The following is an 11,684-nucleotide window of genomic DNA, read 5'->3' as shown; positions in this document are numbered from 1 at the left end:
TCAAGGTTCATCTCGCAACACAAAAAAAAAACAATCTCAAGGTTCATCTCGCAACACAAAGGTCTAAAATAGATCAGGGGTAGAGAATTCTCTAATTTTGTAGTATGGAGTTCTCTGTATGCAATACAAAACAGTCTGGGAAAGAATAAGTTTTAAAATGAAAAAAAATTAACCGCTAACTGAAAAATAGTTATAGGAACGTAGGATGAACTTTACATATATTTTCTCGCCTCGATTGGGTTTGTTCCTATGGCCCTTCTTTGGCTTCTTGCATTTCAATTTTCTCCAACATATCAATATTTACTTTTCTTTTTCTTTTCTTTGCTTTTTCTTTCTTTTGAGATTTTCTTATTTCTCTTTTTCTTTCATCTTCAATCATCACGGATCAGGAACATTATTAGCATGGGAAATGAATGCCGTTTTGGAATGGATTTATCATGTAGTGTTGAGTTAATTAACGGGAAGGAGACAGAAGACCTAGCGGGCCTATCATAGCAGGGAAAGCCCAAAATTGAAGCTCATGATAAAAAGAGAACAAGAGACTACCAGGGGTTAGTCCTCGAGTGATTTGTGGGGAGTTGAGTATAGTTGGGTTTTACCTGTTAGTCGTGAGGGAGTCTCTCAAAATCCCCATTAGTCGTGGGGGAGTTTGAAAATAACTCTTGAACTCCCTGTTAGTGGTAAAACCCTAGAATGCTAGGGAGTTCATTGTTTTGGGGAGTTCTGGAGAGTTGATAGTGCATTTTTTCCTGTGCACAAATCTCTCATAAGAGTAGAGATTTGGGAGGGTGCTTGGTCAGAGAAAAATATAGGAGAAGGAGGAAACTCTTCAGCTTCCAGGTATGCTTTTTTTCTCATTTTCTTTTTCTTCTTTGATCTCCATGATTGTTTTTGTTTTGATTCTTTGTTTGTGTACTATTTTGATTGTTTTTCATATCAGTTTTTGGGTTTATCCCGGAAAGGATTTAACAAGCAAACCCCTCTTCTTCACTCTCTGTCAAAAAACCTGAACCCTTCTCCTGTTGCATGTCCATTTGAATCCGAGCTTAAAAAAGATTTTTTTTTTGTTTTTTTGATTCGTTCAGTTTATGTCAAAAGTTGTGGCAAATAGAAATTTATGCTCAAGTTTTGAATGTTCCATTGGTAATCAGAAGTCTGCATAATAGATTTGTTATCGAGATTGGTTGAATGGCTTGTGTGGGACTTGAAAAAGCGGGGGTCTAACAAAACCACCCAATATTTCGATTAGCAATCTGTATGGACAAACTCCGAAATACTTTGCTAGAGTCAGATTCAATCTAGATTAAAATATCTCAAGGCGTCAATACCTCTCACTTGTTTTGATTTACTCAAGCTAAAACAATAGCGAGTCTTTAATCAAACACAAGGAATAACTTGGACGGTACCAAAAACCAATATCCAAGGATCAATCAATATCAATCAACAACCATAGGTTGGATTTCCAATTGATGATCTTAACGCACAACCTGTATTATTTCAATTATATAAAAAATATAATGCGGAAAAGAAATAACATAGGAAACCAGAAGTTTTGTTAACGAGGAAACCGCAAATGCATAAAAATCCCGGGACCTAGTCCAGATTGAATACACACTGTATTAAGCCGCTACAGACACTAGCCTACTACAAGCTAACTTCGGACTGGACTATAGTTGAACCCCAATCAGTCTCCCACCGATTCAAGTTACAGTTGTACTTCTACACCTCTGATCCCTGCAGGATACTGCGCACTTGATTCCCTTAGATGATCTCACCCACAACCAAGAGTTGTTGCAACCCAAAATCGCAGACTTGATAATAAAAAAATCGGTATCACACAGAAAAGTCTATCAAAGGATAAATCTGTCTCCCACAGAAAAACCCTAGGTTTTTGTTCCGTCTTAAGATATAAAATCAAGGTGAACAGGAACCAATTTATAATCCGGTGTTATATTCCCGAAGAACAACCTAGATTAATCAATCACCTCTCAACAATCCTTCTTGATTACACAAGCGGTTTGTCGAGGAATCACAAACAGTGAGACGAAGATGTTTGTGACTTATTTATCTTGCCTATTGGATAACTCTCACGATCTCAAGCCAATCAATAAATTGTACTCGTACCATAGAAGATGCAAGATCAGATCACACAACTATGATAAAAGTAGTATCGGTCTGGCTTCACAATTCCAATGAAGTCCTTAAGTCGTTAACCTGGTTTTAGAGAAGAAAACCAAAGGTTAAAGGAGAATCGACTCTAGGGATCACACTATTATCACAAAGACGTGTGGGGATTAGTTTTCCACAATGCTAGATGTCTCCTTTATATAGCCTTCAAATCAGGGTTTTGCCTTAGTTACAAAGCAATCCATATTCACCGTTAGATGAAAACCTGATTTAGATTCAAGCTAATATTTCTCAACTGTTAGATCGAAAACTTAGGTTGTCACACACACTTGGGTAGACGTTTACTGGTTTTGTGAAACCATGCCCAAACGTGTACATGTATGTTAGTTCAACATAGTAACCCAAAAGGTTAACCATATGAGCAATTCATATTAACCTAGTTCTTATTCACCATATTCAATTGACTCAAATGAACTAGTTAGAGAGTTGTTCAATTGCTATGAGATCTTATGTAACTACACAAGACACAATTGAAACAAATATGATTCGATTGAATGGGCTCATGAACTTTATAGCCACGGTTTGCATAAAGAATTCCTTAGTAATTTAAGTTTCATGTTCAGAGCACATCTTTATATCATAACCACTTAAGCTCACAAACAAGTTCGCGGACTTAAGGCAACCGACAAAGTTTACCAAACTCAGCAGAAAATATCGGCAAGGAGACTTCTGCCAGTTCGCGGACTAGGTTCGCGGCCTGAGTTCGCGGACTTGAACTTCACAAACGAATTTGGAATCCTAGCAGAAATTCTCAGTACAAGAACTTCCGACAGTTCGCGAACTGAGTTCGCAAAATGGGTTCGCGGACTGAGTTCGCGGACTTGAACTTCACAAACGAATTTGGAATCCTAGTAGAAATTCTCAGTACAAGAACTTCCGACAGTTCGCGAACTGAGTTCGCAAAACGGGTTCGCGGACTTGGCAAAGCGAATTCCTCCGGTTTCTCTCAATCAACAAAGTTCGAAAACTTTGGATTAAGGAATACATGGTTATGTAATCTAAACTCTCATTCCAATCATTGAGACATTCTCAGAGGACGTTATATAGCCGTTATTCATAGACCGTTTCACGTCAGAGCAATTCTCAAAGTAATTGAAAATTTTCATGACTTTCGTCACTAGGTGAAGATAAACTTGATCAAAGCGAAACGCTTTACCAACACACGATTTCGAGAAAAAGATAAGTAGTTAATACTCAGCTCGAAATGTCAAATGTGTATGATCCAGTCTATATAACATACGACTTTTTGTCTCATAAGAAGTAGGAGATAAATTAGATAGACTTTTGAGTGATAGATAAGTTCAAGTCTCCACATACCTTTTTGTTAATAAAGTTCCACGGTTCCTTGAGTAGATCTTTGTTGTTGCATGATGAATCGTCATGAAGTCCTTGAGCTCAACTACACTTTTCTATCCTAGTCCGAGACTTACCTATAATAGACTAGAAATCAAGACTCATAGTTTTGATCACTAACATTGACAAACATGCTTGATATAGCAACGCATGCGAGGTTGACCGAGCTATGCTCTAACAATCTCCCCCTTTTTCAATTTTAGTGACAAAACTATTAATACATATGGAATACAAAAAAGATAAACTTTAATGGCTCCTATTCCATAGTCTAATCTTCAACGTTCCTTGAAATCTTCGTCCTTCCAAGTACTCCAATGATCCCAAAGGTTGTAAGTTTAGCACCACCGTTGTTGAAGATCCGTAGCCATAAAAATGAGAGAAATCGAGATTCTCGATCATTATTATACAGTGTCATGGTATCATTATGTAATATCAAAGTCCAATTGCATTACGACTTTAACAACATTACTATGGTGATATGTATCACTCCCCCTTAGTCAATACTCCATCTCGATCATGGAAACCACTCCCCCTTACACAATTATCCGAAAATCATATGTATTTGTAGTGTGAACTACATTATTTCTCCCCCTTTTTGTCAATAAAATTGGCAAAGGTAAAAGAACGGGATCATAATGAAATTCCACAAGAGACATTTCATAGACTAAAAGAAAAAAAATACATACCAACTTAATTTAGATGCAATCATAAAACCGAAGCTAAATGCATTCATCAAGGAGTTTTAAGATACAAGATAACCCCTATAAAATTCCACAGCCGCACACCCCGCAAGATATTACCATTAAGCACAAGTTCAAAAGAACTCTCCCCCATTTGATGTCATTCCCGAAAGAACAACAAGAGCGACCTTAATTTCGAAAGAAAAGAAGGATTTTTTAATTGGCCACCAAAAACCATGGAAATGATTTTTTACATCTAAAACTCATCCAAATTAATCACAAGTAAACCCGTGATTAATTTAATCGGAATACGCAACTAAATCAAATCACAAAAGTGATCAATTTAATTGATTATGTTCAACATAAGAAAACTCACGGAGCTACGACTAAGATAACCACACGGAGATGACTACCTTAATCGTTCAAATACTCGACATAAGGAAAACCTAACGGAATATACGACTACATCAACCAATAGAACATGATTAATATAGCCGTTCATATACTCAACACAAGAACTTGTGGAATATATGAAAAACTCAATTAGATTAATTACAAGAGAACCTATAATTAATATAATTGGAATACACAACCAAACTAATCACCGAAGCAATCAATTTAATTATCAAAAGATTTTGCTCGACAAAACAAGACTTTCAGAGCAAATAACTAATTAACCAATCAAGATGATTAATTTAGTTCAAGAATGCTCAACATATAGCATCTCATGGAACAAACAACATGGTTAATATTAATTGACATAATTGTAAGGTGCTCAACATAATATACACAATGGAGCATTCACGGTAAAACATAACAAAATGGATCAATGAAGATCAATACCGTGGATAACATACAAGGATCTATTCTATTTTCCATCACTATTTGCATAACGACATAATAGAATTTATCCTTGTCAAACAAAAGATTTCATCCTATTTTCCATCAAATAAATGACTGCATAGGCATAACTTTTGTAATTGTCAAAAGTCCATTCGTCCTTTCATCAATACAAATATCAATTCATGAACAACTTTACTTTTGACACAATATGAGACCTTCAAGTTCACGGATGCAAACAATACATATCCCAAAAAAATATTGCAATACTTCAAACCAGATTAATATTGCAATAATATCATCCTCCAAATATTTTTAGAACTTAAAAACCAATAAACCTACAAAATCATAAGAAGATGAAAACAAAAATAGCTATGTGTAGTCACATTCTTCGCTATTCAAAACACTAGTTATTCTTCCAACTCAAAAGAAGACATACTAGGTATCTGAAAATATCCTCAGTTTTCCTTGATAATTTCATACCTCTGAAATGGTCCATCAAAGTATGAGTCACTGATATCTTTGATCATGTTGGTTGTAGACACACCATGTTTATAAGTCAGAACATTAACTTTCCGATCAACAATACGAGCATAATGACGAGCCTTTGCACAATCAAGGATAACTTTCTTCTGATTTATGATCAAGATATTCTGAGTACCAAGGATTTTTTCCCTTCCATCAATAAGCTGGTTTATCTGCAACTGAAGGATAGCCAGTCCGTTCTTAACTTCATTCTGAACATGAATCACATCCTTGACAGATTATCCAATCCAAGAGTTATACTTTTTTCTTTCAAGCATCTTCTTCAGTATAACCTCTTGACCAGAATCACATGCTTTGAGATCATCCTCAACCATAGGGTTAACTTCTTCTTTGGGAACAGTTTCCATATAGCTCATTTCTGAAGAAAAATGAAACACGTATAAGAGTTATATATGTTTGTGAATGCCCTAGCTAGAAACCCTAGAGTTCCTTGAGGAGATACAAACGTTCGTGGGCCGACCAAAAGACAAATGGCCCTAAGAGGAAATATTGCAAACTGTGCAGCTTTCAAAGATTCTCCATCCCAAAAGGTCATAGTGACAAAAGAAAAGGAAACTAGAGAAGATCATTACATCAAAAGATATACAATCTAGAGAAAAATAGCACAATACTTGAGCATCTCTCAAATCCTTATCCTTGTATCTCTCAAGTTAGACACAAGAATAGAACATTCTGCTGTTAGGTAGCAGAGGGAGACATAGTCTCACCATAGGTTCTGAAAGAGTAGCTGTAATTTCCTCCATGATATCTTATCTCAGCATTTCTTGTCCTTTCACTGCAGCTTCCAGGAAAAAGGATGCGTCTCGCAGTCCTTCTAGGAATCACTGGTGAAAAACCTTTCTGATAACAAAGTCTGGGACCTCTAGAAATAGGTTCTAGGGGATTTTCCGAAATCGGTCTCCACACACTAGACTTAGATTTACCAGATTTTTTTCTTATAAGCACAGGACATGGTTTCATTGGTATACCGAGAGTTTACAAATGTCCTGTAATGATTTCTAGGAGAGAGATCATATTTATAAGATGCCTGGTTTCCTGTGAAAGGGACCTTCACTGTAGCAGTCATCTGACTATTTACTCCATTGACAGTAGAAAGAAGCAATTTGTGAAGTTCAGAAACACGTTTCTTCCTGGTAAAACAATGGATAGCATAGTGATTTCCTTTTTCACAGAAGGTACAGATTCGTGGAGGAGAAGCAATAACTGATACTTGTTTAAACTTCATAGCCAACGGAGAAGATTGTAAGTTATGAAAACTTTTCTTGACACAATCTTCATCTGGAGAAAATTTCATTCTGTACAATAACTCATGAGAATTGGTTTGTGCAGAAGAATTTTTCTTTAAAAAAGAGTTTTCCCTTTCCAAGGATGCACTGTCCATGGGATATGACAAGTGATGCTTCAAGTTTCTTTTTCTCAACACGAAGTCTGTCAAGATCATAAGAATGTGTCTTGATCAAACATTTTTCTCTAATTGATCCTTCTTTAACCAGCTTTTCAAGATCACAAATCTTTTCACGTTGTATATTGTTTTCTTGAAGAAGTTTCTCAATTTCCTTAGAGAATGACCCTATAATGTTATAAAGTACCTATTTACGATCAATAGACTTTTCAATTTCATCAATGAGCTGTACATGATCCTTGAGATAAACAAGCTCTATAGAATTTTTTGAAATTCTGGTGAGCTCCTTTTCAGGCTTTGCCATTATGTCCAATGTCTCATTGGAGGAAGAATGACCAACACAGGATGGAACAATCTTCTTACCTCGGGATTTGGAAGAATCATCTAAGGAGTGACCCCTTGAAGTATTTCCGAGACACTTTTGGTATGCGTATGAGATTCTATCCACAGACTCAGATTGCCACAAACACAGACTTATAAGGTCTTTAACGTGTTTGCCTGCTCTGAAACCAATTTAAAAAGCGGGGGTCTAACAACACCACCCAATATTTCGATTAGCAATATGTATGGACAAACTCCGAAATACTTTGCTAGATAATCAACTAGACACTCAGACTCAATCTAGATTAAAGTATCACAAGGAGTCAATATCTCTCACTTGTTTTGATTTACTCAAGATAAAACAATAGCGAGTCTTTAATCAAACACAAGGAATAACTTGGACGGTACCAAAGACCAATATCCAAGGATCAATCAATATCAATCAACAACCAAAGGTTGGATTTCCAATTGATGATCTTAACGCACAACCTGTATTATTTCAATTATATAAAAAATATAATGCGGAAAATAAATAACACAAACACCAGAAGTTTTGTTAACGAGGAAACCGCAAATGCAGAAAACCCCGGGACCTAGTCCAGATTGAATACACACTGTATTAAGCCGCTACAGACAATAGCCTACTACAAGCTAACTTCGGTCTGGACTATAGTTGAACCCCAATCAGTCTCCCATCGATTCAAGGTACAGTTGTACTCCTACGCCTCTGATCCCAGCAGGATACTGCGCACTTGATTCCCTTAGACGATCTCACCCATAACCAACAGTTGCTGTAACCTAAAATCGCAGACTTGATAATAAACAAATATGTCTCACACAGAAAATTCTATCAAAGGATAAATCTATCTCCCACAGAAAAACCCTAGGTTTTTGTTCCGTCTTAAGATATAAAATCAAGGTGAACAGGAACCAATTGATAATCCGGTATTATATTCCCGAAGAACAGCCTAGATTAATCAATCACCTCTCGACAATCCTTCTTGACTACACAAGCGGTTTGTCGAGGAATCACAAACAGTGAGACGAAGATGTTTGTGACTTCTTTATCTTGCCTATCAGAGAACTCTCACGATCTCAAGCCAATCAATAGATTGTACTCGTACGATAGAATATGCAAGATCAGATCACACAACTACGATAAAAGTAGTATCGGTCTAGCTTAACAATCCCAATGAAGTCTTTAAGTCGTTAACCTAGTTTTAAGGAAAAAAACCAAAGGTTAAAGGAGAATCGACTCTAGCGAGCGCACTAGTATCAGAAAGACGTGTGGGGATTAGTTTTGCACAATGCTATATGTCTCCTTTATATAAATCAGGGTTTTGCCTTAGTTACAAAGCAATCCATATTCACCGTTAGATGAAAACCTGATTTAGATTCAAGCTAATATTTCTCAACTGTTAGATCGAAAACTTAGCTTGTCACACACACTTGGGTAGATGTTTACTGGGTTTGTGAAAACCATGCCCAAACGTGTACGTGTATGTTAGTTCAACATAGTAACCCAAAAGGTTAACCATATGAGCATTTCATATTAACCTTGTTCTTCTTCACTATAACTAGTTCAATTTACTCAAATTAACTAGTTAAAGAGTTGTTCAATTGCTATGAGATCTTATGTAACTACACAAGACACAATTGAAACATGCGTCATGCTTCTTTGAGGAATGTAGTTGAAAGATTGTTTGGTGTTTTGAAGTCTCGTTTCTTGATCTTTAAGTCTCAACCTCCATTTTCGTATCAAGTGCAAGCGGAGATAGTGACATCTTGTGCAGGCTTACACAAACTTCTTGCGAAAAGAATGCCGTTCAGATGAGTTTCAGTCGAGGAAGAGGAATATATCCATCCAAAGCTTGAAAATGACGACGAAGGTTTGACACAAACTCAAGAACAACAACGTCAAGAAGCTAATTCATGGAGAAAGAGTATAGCGGATGATATGTGGACTAATGTTCGTAAACAAAGGGAGTTAGAATTGTATGGGGACCATTAAAATGAATTTTTTTTTATCTCGTCGCACAACAATAACATATTATTGATACAGAGATATGATCATTTTTATTTATTTTTTTCTTTTTGATTAAAAATCATTTTTATTTGCAAATGAGGATTTGTTGTTTCTTAAAATAGAATGAGTTAGGAATGAACTCTCTCAAACTCTCTCAAACTCCCTCTAGTAAACTCTCTCAAACTCCCTACACTCCCCCGAACTCCCTAAACTCAAAAACACCAAACTCTCTCAAACTCCCTACACTCTCTCAAATTCTCTCAAAATCCCCAAAATTCAAAATACACTCAGCTCCCCACAAATCATTCGAGGACTAACCCCTTGTACATGAACACTAGATTTAAATTTTGCAGCACATAAAAAGTGGTTGGCCATGTGAAAGTCCACTTTTTTGATGCAAAAGAAGAAGAAAATAATAATAAAAAAAGAATCACCCTGTAACAATTTCAAGTTCGTATGCTAAGAAGTTCAATAATCTTGTGCCTCAAATTTCAATTGTAAGTTCAGTATCTGAGGGGGTCCTCAAATTTCAGTAGTTACTTCTCCCGCTATCAATCTCGTTTTTTTTATAATAAAAATAGTTTCTCTCTTCTTTTTTTTTTATTTTTTTTTCTTTTGAAGGAAATAATTTCTCATTTGATTTTATCTTAAACCACACTTAAGTTTTAAATAAGGGATGGGAGCATTATTAACATGGGAAGGTATGGGAACATCATTAGCATGGGAAATGAACGTGGTTTTGGAATGAATTTATCATGTACTGTTGAGTTTGTCAATCAACGCCATGTTTAGTGTATTATGGATGATACAATACCTAGATGGCCCATAATGGCAGGAAAGCCAAAAATTGAAGCTCTGGAAAAAAAATGTATTAGTGCATACTCGCTCTTTGGAAAAAAAACTATCAAAAAGAATTCCGAGTACTTACATAATCCTGGATCGTCAATCACGTAGGTCTGTTTCGGAAGTTGGGTCTAACGTGTGAAACATATCTCCTCACTTCTGATCTCAATGTGTTACACCTTGATTGCAATGACTTTTTTGTCCTTATTTTCACAATTAGTAAACCTTTTAACAAACTCTTCCATAATCCTCTTCCAAAATTATTTTCCTTTTTGATCTTTTCCTTTAATCGGATCGTTGCTTGCTATAATCCAAGCGGTAATTAGTGTGTCATCCTCTTTTGCTTGAAAGTGTGTCGTATTTTGTATGAAAAAAATTGTGTTAGGTGAAGAAGAAGAAAAAAATCAATGAAGAAGAGAACCAATTTATTTTGGTGTGAGGGATGAAGGAGAAGTAGTTCTCTATTTATAGGGTTGCTTGAGAATATAGCTGTTGATATTTCAAACGTCCAGTAAATCAGAACCGTTGAGATTAACAGTCATTTTTTATCTGATAGCTGAAATCATCCCGTGCTGAATGGTTCAACGCCTCTGCGCGGAATGGCACCACGCACCATTACCAGCCGTAGAAAATAATGGCTATGTTCTTATCTGACGGCTGATAGGCTAAGCGCAGAATGATTCAGCGCAAAGCGCTGTTTGGTTCAGCGCGACTCTAACGGCTAGTAAAATCACTAGCTTCCGATCATTTCTTATACCTCTATTTAAACTCAATACATGAACTCAACATCCCCACCCCAAACTTGTGAAGTTTGACTCTTTTCTTCTTCTCCTAAATTCTCAATTCAAGCATGAATGTATTTACTCAATTGCCGAAGACAATGACTTGGTGAAAAGTTTTTGCAAAATTCGCGACACAAATCTAAAAAGACGAGGGTACCCTAATACACCACAATCTTTTATTTATCAACCTATAAGTCCTTACCGAATGTGATCGTCTATGGACATAGTCGAGATAATACAACAAATTCGGTTCACACTTTGTATGATCGTTTATGGATACGAGATCGAGAAAATACAACATCAAGACCACTTGTGTAATTGACTATGGATACAAGATTGAGATGATAAGACAACGAAGTGATCACTTGATAATAGGTTCGGTGATAACTGAAACTCTATATGATCAATATCAAGTGTTAAGGAATTAGCGTACAAATGTAATTTACTTTAATTATAATAAAACAATTATAATGTGGAATAGTAAAGTAAATGACACAACAAGATTTTGTTAACGAGAGAAAACCGCAAATGCAGAAAAACCCGGGACCTTTTCCAGTTCTGAATACTCTCAGAATTAAGCCGATATACAAAATCTAAAACCAACTTCGTATAGTTGAGACCAAGAAGACCACCCCTAGCTACTTAGTTTCCTCAGTATCCCTACGCCTTCGACTTCTAGAGTCACGCACGTGAATAGAAAATAC

The sequence above is a fragment of the Papaver somniferum genome, chromosome 4, assembly GCF_003573695.1.
Source record: "Papaver somniferum cultivar HN1 chromosome 4, ASM357369v1, whole genome shotgun sequence".
In the NCBI taxonomy this organism is placed as follows: Eukaryota; Viridiplantae; Streptophyta; class Magnoliopsida; order Ranunculales; family Papaveraceae; genus Papaver; species Papaver somniferum.
Note: the sequence above shows the minus strand (reverse complement) of the source record.